Below are 12345 nucleotides of genomic sequence, written 5' to 3' on the forward strand. Positions count from 1 at the left end.
ATTCGCTATTGTAACACTGATCCTGCTCCCGGCCAATCAAGGAGGACCCGTCACCCGATTGGCTGAATAGACAGGTAATCCTATTGAACGCCTAGGAGGAGGGGAGGAGACGCACGGCCAACGTGATGGAGGAAAGGACACACAGGGGCCACTGCCCATGCCCGATGCTGATGCCCAATGCTGATGCCCACTGCCTGCCACCTAGATGGGGAAAGTGCCAGACAAACTGGCAGACAGCAAGCGCCGCCTACTCCCCCCAAAAAAAAAACACCAGTTGCCACTGCTGTTGACAGTCTTCTATTGAATGTACACCGAGCTACACTCCAGCTGTTTTAAAAAGACTGAATCTCATGTGCTTGGTGCGGATGTGTGATGATGTTATTCCCCGCTGGCCAATCAAGAAACCAAAAACATGGAACCCAAAAGTAGTCAGGGAAAAAGATAACAGTGGCTGGCGATGAATGTAACCCCCACAATGCTGGAAGGTGGAGATGAGTATTTTTGAGGGTTTAGTTCAGTGATGGCAAACCTTGGCACCCCAGATGTTTTGGAACTACAGTTCCCATGATGCTCATCTACACTGCAGAGTGCCAGAGCATCATGGGAAATGTAGTTCCAAAACATCTGGGGTGCCAAGGTTCGCCATCACTGGTTTAGTTCCACTTTAGCAAACCAAGATATGCAGCAAAAGTGTCAGTTAGAGGATTGAGACAAATCATTTAGCAATGATAAGGGTGCTTACAATGGTCAGCTTATATTATCTATGTAAAACCTTTATCGCAAAAGGAAAAAAAAAATTTCTATAACTTTTTAAAAAGGTGTTAACTGGAGTTAGGCTTTAATTTGATATGTAGAGGCCACCTAAACCTACAATTCCATGCAACACTACCCTTTAGAACAGCAGTACTGTCTCTCAAAACAGCTACCCTAAAACAGGAAGTGAGTTCCTAGTTTACCAGGTGAACAAAAATGATAATACATTTTTTTGCGGGGGGGGTTTAATACCGCTTTAAATTGTAGTGGTTGTAGGACAAACACTAAAGCATGTTGAAAAGGTATGCACATACAAATAGCTGTCAGATGGAGAATCCCTGAGTCAGTGGTATAATTTTACAGCAACTCTTAGGCTCCATTCATGCCAAGGGGCTTCAAATCATGGGCGGAATCGCGGCTATTCTTCCCACGATTCCAGAAACACCGGACACATTTACGATGCCATTACTCGTTAAAGTAAATCACGCTAAAATTGCAAGCAGCTCCTGCTCCTTTTTAAGCAATAAGCTTTACATGTTGCGATTATGCTGTGATTGCAGCGTGATTTATTGTGCGACAACCGCGGCAAAATTGCAGCACGATTGGGGTGCCATGATTAAGTAATGGCATCACAAAGGCGTCCCACATTTTGCCGCAGTTCTGGAATCGCAAGCAAAATCACGGTGATTCCGTCCATGATCTGAAACCTCTAGGTGTGAATGGAGCCTTGCAAGAACAGGCAGTTCTCAGATCTATCATACTGGAGAAACAATCATACGTTTTATCTATCTTAAAGAGGAACTCTATGCACAGACAAAATTGCAAATGAAAAATATTTGATGAAATAAGATATAATTCAAAATAACTGTGTTTAATGATTACAAATGGTCTCTTATGATACATTTGTTCATCAACTGTATTTAAAAAATGCTGCACTTGGGAGGATGTCACTACTTACTGACCATGTGACTGCATTCCAACTACAAGATCCACCATGCATTGCATCAGTGCCTTGTTGCGGGAAAAAAGAGGTTGTTTCTATAGGTGGGGACTGTCTCTAATTCATTCTTTCTCTGTTATTGGCATTGGCACAGATAAATTATGCATATTTACATGTATACAGTATTATAAATCTGTTGGAGTATTTGTAATACTATAAAAATTGTCAGATATCTTTCCTTTTGCCTGCGAACATTTAAAGCCATTTATTGGAATTTGTTCTACCCTGTCTTCCATAAAGCTGTGGTGCACTGGACGAATTATTATTATTATACAGGATTTATATAGCGCCAAACGTTTGCGCAGCGCTTTACAACATGGGGGCAGACACTACAGTTACTATACAACACAATACAGTAGGGATCAGGGGGCCCCGCTCGTTAGAGCTTACAATCTAGAATGTGTATGAGAACTGTGGTGCATAGAATCTTGCCAAGGAATGGACAACTTACCATCAACAGTTTCTATTCTGGTGACTCTTTCGCAGACTTTGGATAGAAGTAACAGGTGTGGAAACATTGGGCTTTGGTGTTGGTGGTGCCTTTACACTGTAACCCTATAGAGGTACTCTTGAAAAAAAATCTGTTTATTTTTCTTATGTAGCAAAGTCCCGGGGCCCCTGAAGCCCAATGGTGACCTCCAGAGTTAAGGACAGCTGACATCCTTCAGTGTAGAGTGGGTTACAAGGCATGGTGGGTATAATGCAAGATGAACAGGTGGGTGCCAGACACTTTTTGAATGCAAATAGATTTATTGTCTCTTAAACATAACTGTGGGAGAGAGGATTAGGGCCAGGGCACCCGTAGATAGATGCAATGTTATTGGCAGACTCCGAGACTTCTGTAGGTATACAGCTATACAGGTGAAGGCCTCCAGCCGGACACCACTTCTGTATAGGTAGGACCGCTGTCTCCTATGGCAACAATCTTGTAGCTGTTACGGTAAAGGTATTCAACTATCTGCAACAAGAACAGTTCTCTTTAACCCACATTCACTGTAGGTCTTCACTCAAGGAGCTCCCAGTCTCTCTCACTATATTTCATATCCTCTAGCCACTGGATCCCCTGAGCTCTTTCACTGTAGCACTCAGTATCTTCCTCAAGCATCACCTCAGCTTACTGCTGGCTCCCTGGCTTGACTCTCACAGATACTCCTCAAGCTTCACCCCTGCTGACACGTTAGGTCCCTGGCTTGGCACTCCACAAGCGTCACCTCTGCTGTCCCACTGGGTCTCTGACTTGGCACTTGCTGATGCTTTCCCACTTCTTCACTGTCCCCGGCTGGCGAGTAGTTTGCTCTGGTACTGGCCTCAGTTCACTCACTGTGGTCTCCGGTAGCAAGGTGGATGGTCTCTTTGTGGCAACAGCTTCCCCTCTACCTCCGACCACGACTGGTTCCCCGGAACCGTTACTTCTGTTTGGACTACAAGCCTGCAGTCCCAACCCTGCAATACTTCTGGATAGGCTCTCAGATAGTCTAGCAGCCAGATGTCCCCGGGATAGGCCTTAGATTTCTAGCCTAGCAGCTTGGGGCAATACGACACACGTCCACCCAGACAGACATCCAGGTGGCATAGAACCCCGATCCCCTGACTCCACCCAAATAAATAGGCTGTCCCAGCAGGCCAAGAAACCCAAGAAAATCCATGCCCATTGGCTGAAACACCCCATTCATTCCTAATATGTCTTTGCAGTGCCCTTGTCTTATCTAATGTCACCAGATACCAAGCCATCTAGTGACAGAAGAGACAAGTACAGCCATTCCAGAATTAGGGTGAAATCAATTGGTAAGATGTGACATTCAATCCCCACAGGCCTATGAGATTATCCCAATGAGGCAATGACACAAGACAACAAAGTCTCTCCGAGCAAATATAATCTTTATTCTTTGGTGTGAATATTTAAAGGGGCTTTCAGAAAGTACCGCCCTTTGACAAATTATCCAATCATATACAGAGACAGTTTATGACCAAGGTGAAACTAATGATTTGTAAAAAATCATGTGCTTTACAAGAAACAAAACAACAAAAACAAGATAACAGCAACATGAAAAACGAAACTAGATTAGCAAAACTTGAGCATATCTATTTGTGAAATGGATGTTAGAGAGACACAAAATGGAAACCGATTTCCTAAAGAATGAAATCGGTTAAGCTAAATATCCCTTCAATCCCCTCTTAGATCATATAAGATGATCTCTACATTCTGTGTTGTGTTTTAATACTTCTTTGGGATTGTGGCATTGATTGCCTGATGACTCTTCATGTATGTCATGTAAGATAGAACCTTATCAGGAGATTGAAGGCGTGTTATGCAAGTGCAGCACTTAAAGCAGAGGTAAAGAATCAGAGCAAGGATAAATATCATAACACTAACAAGGACAATGTCTTTTAACCATGAAAATATACCTCCAAGCCCAAATCCTGCAATGGCAAATGGGCTCCATGTTTTAACAATGTCCCTAGCTTCCTGCTGGAGCTGGCCTCTAGGGGATGTTCCCTTTTATCATCCCCTACCACTCCCATGACAGGTACCAAGGATGCAAGGTAACACCGTCCCTTAACTTGGAGGGGCACCCAGGGATAACACACTTTCCTACAACATACATAGATACTTTGTCCCAGTGCAAAAGGTCTCTTAGCGACAATCTCATGAGTGTACTTGTCCTGTGTTGCCATTATAAATTGGTGCAATATTTCACCTACATTATCAGAGAAAGAAGAAAAGTTATGCAAAGTATGGTTTAGCCCTGGGTCATATACTTGAAACAGTGAGCAGGCAGGGGCACAGACTCTGGATTCGTACATGGAGATGTTAAATATTGACCTGAAAGAGGGGTTAGTCTGTGTCTCATTCCTTAAATTAAAAGACCAATCAGGGGAATGACTTCTACCTGCTATTGGAAAGGTAACAATGTTGTTTATATACAGAGTGGATATGTTAGTCAAGTCTCGTTGAGAAAGGAGCAAATATTTAAAGGTACAGCCAAAAGGGAAATTCAGGCAGTGCTGTAATGTGGATGTAATTTGCTACATATCCAACATTCTTCATACCCTGATTTTTGAGCATAAGCATACTTACATTTTAGCAAAAGCATCTTATCAGTAAATCTATCTCCAGTCTATCTCTTGATTCTAGTTTGTGTCACTGTAATGTTCTCTTGTGTGTGTGTGTGTTCTCACAGATACTTTTAATTGCACCCAAATCTTCAGGGTGGTAGATACAGTTAGTGATGATCCAGGTGGGTAGGAACACTGTCAGAGAGATCAGGGTCAGGAGGCAAAATGCCTTGCCAGAAGTCTGTGGTGAAATAAGCAAGGTCATCTTCTCTGGCCGGACCTGCTTTCCCAGGAACTCCTTCGTCTGCTTGGACTTGAGGGTCTCCTGTATCCAAGATCTCCTTCCTGCTCTTAGGGCTTTGGGCAACCTTTTTCACTCTGTTGGTACGGATCCAGGACTGGCAATTTTCCCCTAGGATGGCTTCTCTAGTCACTGCAACCACTGTGGTAGAAGGTCCAAAGGGATACTCTTGCTTCTTACTTCTGTTGGACCACCACAGTGTCTCACACCTTGAAGGGGTGAGTAGCTTCCTGTGAAGAAAAAGGAGAGGTGCGAGCAACATTTCTCCCAACTGTATCCAATGTTTTAACCAATTTCCTTACATATTCTTCCTGTATTAAGTCTAAGCCCCCGTACACACGGTCGGACATTCTGCCAACCAAATCCGTCGGATTTTGTCCGACGGATTGTGTCCGAAACTGTTGCATACACACGGTCGGACCAAGTTGTCGGATTTTGCGGTTGCCAAGAACGCGGTGACGTAAGCCGTGTACGGCGGGACTCGAAAAGGGAAGTTCAGCACCACGTCCGGCACCCTTTGGGCTCCTTCTGCTGATCTCGTGTTAGTAGAAGTTTGGGGAGAGACGATTCGCGCTTTTTAGATTTGTGATTCAGATCGCTACTGCTCCTCGGTTTGTGCTTGTCTTTGCGTATCTGATAATCAGTGCGTGCAGTCATTAAGTATTTGTTGATCATTGTGGCCTATATCTTGGTATAGTATGCTTTGAAAGGCATTTTTTATTGTCTGCTTGCTTCTACTATTCAGGTCGTTCTTTCAGGCCTTGCTGTTTATCGGTGCTTTCTGGTGTCCGTTCTGACCAGCTGACCGTTTTCAAACCATGTTTCATCTACGTACTCGTCGTACAGTTTGTGCTGTGCATGGGCTTCGTGTTGGGGTTCTTACTTTGACACAAGCCCGGTCCATGAACAGGGAGGGGAGGCGTTTGTGGACCAAGAATTGGTTGTGCCAGCGTCACCAGTTCTCGCACATGCCTTTGCTCCGTGAGATCTGCGAGAATAATCCTGATGATTTCAGGAATTATCTCCGGATGACGGACCCCGTTTTTCACCATCTGCTGGCTTTGCTTACCCCTTATATCACCAGGCAGGATACCTGCATGCGGCAAGCCATCACTCTGGAGCAGAGGCTCATCGCCACGTTGCGCTACTTGGCGACAGGGAGAAGCCTTCAGGACCTCAAGTTCTCTACAAGCATCTCCCCCCAGGCTCTGGGGATCATTATTCCAGAGACCTGTTCTGCCATCATTCAGGTCCTGCAGAAGGCATATATGAAGCTAAGTTTTATCCTTAAACATCACATTCTATGTATTTCATGATTGCTAATGTCTTGCATTTCTTTCCTCATTCCCTAATTACCATCATTGCAATATGCTCTAATTCATATACTCTGCCCCTTTGTCCTCATGCAGATTTGCCTCACTAACTTCCCCACCATGCTCTTCTTGGCCCATAAAACTATAGTCTAGTCACTTAACAATGTCTTTTGTCAGCTTCATAGTATTGCTTTCCCCTAAACACCCCCTAAAATGTCTACAAATGTGATGTGTGTGCTTCAATTCATGCAAATTGACCTTTTTTACATTTTTGGGGTTGTGCCAAACTCATTAGGAACCCCCCTTCCCCCAACTGCTAGCTCAGCTGATAGCAATCCTCTATCTACTGACTTGACCAAACCCAATACACACTATACCTACCTTTTTGATGGTCACATTTATGGACGAATTCACCAAAGCATGTAGTGTAAGGGCCTGCCTCAATACTTTCAAATGCAATTTTTTTTTTTTTAACAGATTAATTTTCTTGATATGTAATAGCAGAATGTCAAAATGTGCTTCCATTTTGTTTTCATTTTGTTATTATGACACTTCTTACCTGTCCCGTGGGCTGCCAATAGTGTAAGTAAGGAGGGGCTTCACAAAGTATCACACATTATTTAGGCATTCAGCTCTCAATCAAGTGGAGAGGGTTACCTGTCCTAAACATCCCCCCCCCTCATTTTTTAGCAAGGGCCCATCATATGGGGTGGGATGGGGGGGGGGGGGTGATTACTCTCATAAGGGGACCTTATACTTTAGGCTTTAAATACTCAATTCCCAAAATGTTATACTAATTTTGACCAAAAATGTGGGTGTCTAATCTGCTTGCAATGTTGATTTGGCAAATTACTAATTTTTGTTCTTGTTTCACTCCACAGTGTCCTTCAACGCCACAGGAATGGCAGACTGTGGCCTCCCACTTTGCCATTTTTTTTGAAGTTGTGCCTTTTTCACCAACAGTGCAAACCCAAGTTCAGAACGAGATGAGGGGACAGTCTCTTCTTCAGATAATGTTGTGGGTCTGCTACACACACACCTTCTTTTTGTAACTAATGTATGTAGTGCATTACTGACCATAATCGTGCTCATTTTCAGCACCATGGCAGGAAAATGGCATGATTGTCAAAATTTACACATCACTGTGGGTGTTTTTTACTAAAGGCACATCCACTATGCACTACAAGTGCACTGCAAAAGTACACCTGAAACTCCACTTGGAGTGCAAAGTGGAGTTGCCTTTATTAAATCACACTCCTTCTCAGCACAAACTAAAATTTTACTACAAATACATTATATGCGCAATGAAAAAGGAAGCCACACATTGTTGATAATTAAACTTTTTAATACAAGCACATTCACATGTGCGTTTCGAAAAGGTTTTTACAACAAACCAAGAAATTGTGTGTATCCAAAACAGAGTTTAATCTGAATTTTGTTTCCTTGTTGTTTTTGTGTAAACAGGCATGTATTAAACCGTAAAATACTGAACACAGGAACTTACAAAGTTCAACTTTGAAAAGTGAAGACAATATCAGACATGAGTATGTACAAACTGGGCTGATATTGTCTTCATCACATGGGGTGTGACCCCTGAAAAATCCAAATTTGGAAGATGCACACAGTGTGTCAACATGTGCTATCTCCCATCATGGGGGATCAATGTACATGCTTTGGGGCTGCAACCCCTTCATCTCAGACACTTTACACAAAGCATGTACATTGATCCCCCATGATGGGAGATAGCGCATGTTTACACACTCTGTGCATCTTCCAAATTTGGAATTTCGATAAATACAACATTTTGTTTTTAAAATAGCAAAAATAAAACCCTCTCTAGTTTTTGTTGTTTCACACTCTCCCCAAAACATCAATGATGTTCTTCATTTTATTTTTGACATCATTGATGTTTTGTTGGATAATTTCCAAATCACGATTGCACCCCATTATCTCCCCGATCAAGATCTGGGCACTTTCACTGGTAAAACGGGAATCTTCTTCTACATCACCTACAAAACAAAGCAAAAAAACACACCATGTAATAAAAATATGGTCATATACATTGCTGAGCTTACCGGAAGCTGTGTTCTCCAACACTCACCTGTTGTGGTGACAATTTGCCCAACCTCCACGATCTATCCTTCCTCCTCCTCCTCCTCCTGCTCCTCTGTTTGTGCTTTTGGAAGTTGGCCTTCTTTGGGAGGAGTGTGGTCCCTGGTGTCCTCATACAAAGAATAATTAGCACACAGAGGGCAGAAATAGGAATCTGAAACATTGCTTGGAAGTGTTGTACAATTGTGTTTTTGGGCTGGGTTACAAGGTGAGAACATTATTGGGTACACTTTGTTAAGCTGGAATACTTCCCTGCAGAACGATGTTTCTTACGAACGAATGAAACCATGAACTTGAAAGTGGCCATTTTAAAATGCACAACATGAAATCAAAGCACATGGAGGAGTATGCAAGCAAGAATAATCATATGAACACACGACAACTACTTACTTTTTTTAAGAACACGCTTGATCCTTAGGTACTGCTCGTGCTCCCTCAGTTTCAGGTCTGATCAGCGTTTTCTCAGTTGATCCTTGGATCGGCGTACCCCAAAATTCTTATGAAGACTCTTCACAACTTTAGTCATGATCTTGGCCTTTCTGATATTTGGGTTTGGGTAAGGTCCATACTTCCCATCATAGTCGGTCCTGTTCAATATGTCGACCATCTCCAACATCTCTCCAAAAGACATATTTGAGGCCTTAAATCTTGTCTTCCTGGATCGGGACGTTTCAGGCTCAGGGCTTTCCTCCCCCTCCTCCTCGTTAGTGATACTATTATTAGTGCGCACCTGTGTTCTCTCCGCCATGTGCTCTCCCCACTGCGCCGGGAGCGAAGGGGCGGGGAATAGTCTAGAAAGAACGTCAGGGGCGGGCGGAGTTTCACGCATGCGCACTGTATATAAAATGCAACACGCGCGTATCGTCCGTACGATCTGGGAAGAGAGTGAGGCGCGGACGTGACGAACGTGCAAACGAAGGTAATATTTTAAAATTGGTGCTTCACTAGACTAGACTGCTTCAATATAGGCTGATGTTAGGACAAGATTAGGAGGGTTTTTAATGGCATTATTAGTATTTGAGGATTTGTCTTGTGTCGTGTCTTGCAGACAATATGGATCCATTCCAAAATGAAAATTTTATGGGGATATTGCTAGAACTCTACAAGGAGATGCCCTGCCTGTGGCAGTTCCACAAGTTTTATGCCAACATAACAAAGAGGAACGCAGCGCTGGAGAAACTGCTTTCTTTGGTGCGGATCATGGTCCCCACGGCAGACATGGACTATCTGAATAGGAAAATTGGGGCCATGAGGATTACATATCTCAGGGAGAGAAAGAAGCACCTGGAGTCCTTGAGAGCAGGAGATCCAGATGCGGTTTATTCCCCCAGAAGGGTTCACTTTGACAGGCTGCATTTTCTTGTAGACCAGGGGGTACCCAGGCCACCACTCAGGCCACCACTCTCCAGGCTTCCTTCAAGGCATCCTTCACCCCCAGCTGAGGCTTCTGATGTCCAACCTGGGCCTTCCAGGCAGCAACATGTGGTGGGTCCCAGCTTGAGACAGGTATTGCATTGTTGAACATATTTCTTGTGTTACATTTAATGATGTTAACTAGATGTTCTTATTGATCAGTAAGTTGTGATTTATCAAAGTGGTTTACATATCAAGAGACAGTAGTGACCAAAAATGATTGGGACGGGAAAGAAAAATGCTGGGCTCAGAATGATAGTCTGTTCTATTAGGTAATATTCAATAAACAAAAGCCAGAAGCACAAAATGGTGTGATTGATGATCAAAAAACTAAAACTATGTCCCCTTTTCATACACAGGAAGACCTCAGTCGGGGGGAGGCTATGGCAAGTGGCAGCTAGGAGGTCGAACAACGCCCTCCTCTTCCTGCCCCAACTACAGGAGCCCAGCCACAGCCTCGAAGGATGCCTGGAGGGAAGTGCCCAAGGAAGACGAGTGAGTGATGGCCTGGGTTCAGTCTGGTCTGCCAGAAGATGCAGCCTCTTGAAGATCCACATCCTGGGGACATAAATGGCATCTGAATTTCCTGTTCTCTAGGACTTCGGGACCAGACTTCTCTCCCTGAGATATGTACTCCTCAGGCCACCATTTTTTTATATTCTAATTTGTTCATGTCTGCCCTGGGGGCCAAAGGCTGCACCAAAGTAAGAAGTTTCTCCAGCGCTGCATTCTTATTTTTATTTTATAGCGACCAAAATAAAGGTTTTTTTGTTTGATGAAATACTTGCGTATGTGTTTTCCTTCCAAAAGGCCAGTTTATTTGTGAGCAGGCAGGTACATTTCAAAAATACAAAGTGAAATGAATAACAAGGGGTACCAACACTAAACAACCTCCTGTAGATTAAAAAATAAAAACCAAAGATAAAAAATAAAATAATGTTGTTGTGGTAAGTTTACACACAAAAAACACCCAAAAAAAAGGAGAAATGAGCAAACTGTCTTTAAAGGAGATTTTTAGGAAATAAAAATAAAAAAGCATCCAAAAAAGAATAAACAAAATCTAAAATTGTGTAGATGTGACGCAAACTAAAATTGTATTGCTGAAATGGTTAAAAAAGAGTAATGAAATACGTTCGGGAGAAGTGTGTGTGACTATGAGCATCAAAAGAAGTTCGTTCTTGCAGCATTGTAAAGAACAAGAGAATGCGCTTGATGAAGAATTTTTAACATTGCAGCGTGACGAATGTGCTATATCGCTTACGAGCAGTAGTTTTACCTGAACGAGCGCTTCCGTGTCGGAATTTGCGCATGCGTGGCACTTTGTCCGTCGGAGTAGGCTACACATGTCAGACCAGTTTGTCGGAAAATATTTCCAACAAGTTGGAAAATTTGGTCCGACGGATATTCCAACGGAAACAGTCCAATGCATACCACACACAGTCGGATTATCCAACAACACGGTCCGATAGGACACATTCCGACGGGTTCTCCGTCTGTGTGTACAAGGGCTAAATCTCCCTTTTCAATTATTAAAGGTGCTCTGGCCCATGGGGTGGGGAAAAGTTGACCCATCAAGACTTCAAAAGGTGAATACTCTGTTGTCTTGGAAGGGGTCATTCTTATTTCTGCCAGGACTGCTGGGAGGACCTTCTTCCAGTTGGCAAAGGTTCCTCCTGTGGTCTTTCTTATCTTTTATTTTTCTGTTCATTCTTTCTACTATCCCTGAGCTTTGAGGGTGGTAGGGAATGTGAAACTTCCATTCTATCTTGAGAGTTTTTACCAAGTCCTGGCAGACCCTTGATACAAATGCAGGTCCATTGTCTGAGTTTATTTGAAGTGGGCATCACCATTGAGGAATGATTTCCTGAATGAGGATCCTCACCACTGTTTGTGCATCTTCTTTTGTGGTTACAAAAAGTTCAACTTATCTTAAGAACATGTTCACAATTACCAAAAGATATTCCTGTCTTTTGCCTAGTTTGGGCATGTGTGTGAAGTCAATCTGCAAATGTGTAAAAGGAGTTGTTGGATATATCAGGTGTTCATGTTTGGCCTTGTGTGGGTTGTTTGGATTGTCCCTGATACATGTGATGCATCTTGATGCATAATCTTTAACCCTCCAGGAAAGTTCTGTAAAATAAACATTTTCTCCAATAGTTTACAAGTGTCCTTCCAGCCTCTGTGACCTATTCCATGGTAGTGAGAAATAAAAAGTGATGCTCTAGCTTCCCCTCTTTGCAGAGAAATACAGTTTTTGGATCTTTCTGCACACCTATTTTGTCCCAATCTCTGAGATCAGCTTCTTCTGCACATCCCTGCAAATCTGAAAGATCCTGATCAAAAAAGGGCAATTCTGGTGCTAGCATGGGCATTTGGATCGGTGCATTTTGTGAAAT

This window comes from Lithobates pipiens, unplaced genomic scaffold (assembly GCF_037356315.1).
Source record: "Lithobates pipiens isolate NorthernLeopardFrog02 unplaced genomic scaffold, aLitPip1_a1.2 Scaffold_10, whole genome shotgun sequence".
Classification (NCBI taxonomy): domain Eukaryota; kingdom Metazoa; phylum Chordata; class Amphibia; order Anura; family Ranidae; genus Lithobates; species Lithobates pipiens.